This window comes from Atta cephalotes (assembly GCF_000143395.1).
Source record: "Atta cephalotes unplaced genomic scaffold scaffold00046, whole genome shotgun sequence".
NCBI classification, from domain to species: Eukaryota; Metazoa; Arthropoda; class Insecta; order Hymenoptera; family Formicidae; genus Atta; species Atta cephalotes.
This window is the reverse complement of record NW_012130110.1, coordinates 221,823-222,047: the sequence shown is the minus strand read 5'-3', so window position 1 is coordinate 222,047 and position 225 is coordinate 221,823.

Sequence of the window (225 nt, the reverse complement as noted above, 5' to 3'; positions counted from 1 at the left end):
TTATCAATGTAAATGATGACATAAAGAATATAATCATATCAATATTATCATATATGGCTGATATATATTTCCGTATATAGATGAAGAATATAACTTAAAATATAATAAAGTGAATGTAACTAAAAAATATAACTAAAGTAATATATATTTATTTTTAATCTAAAATATTTTAATTTGAAAGAGATGAAATTTCTCACCATTCTTCATGTAAATATTATTCATAGC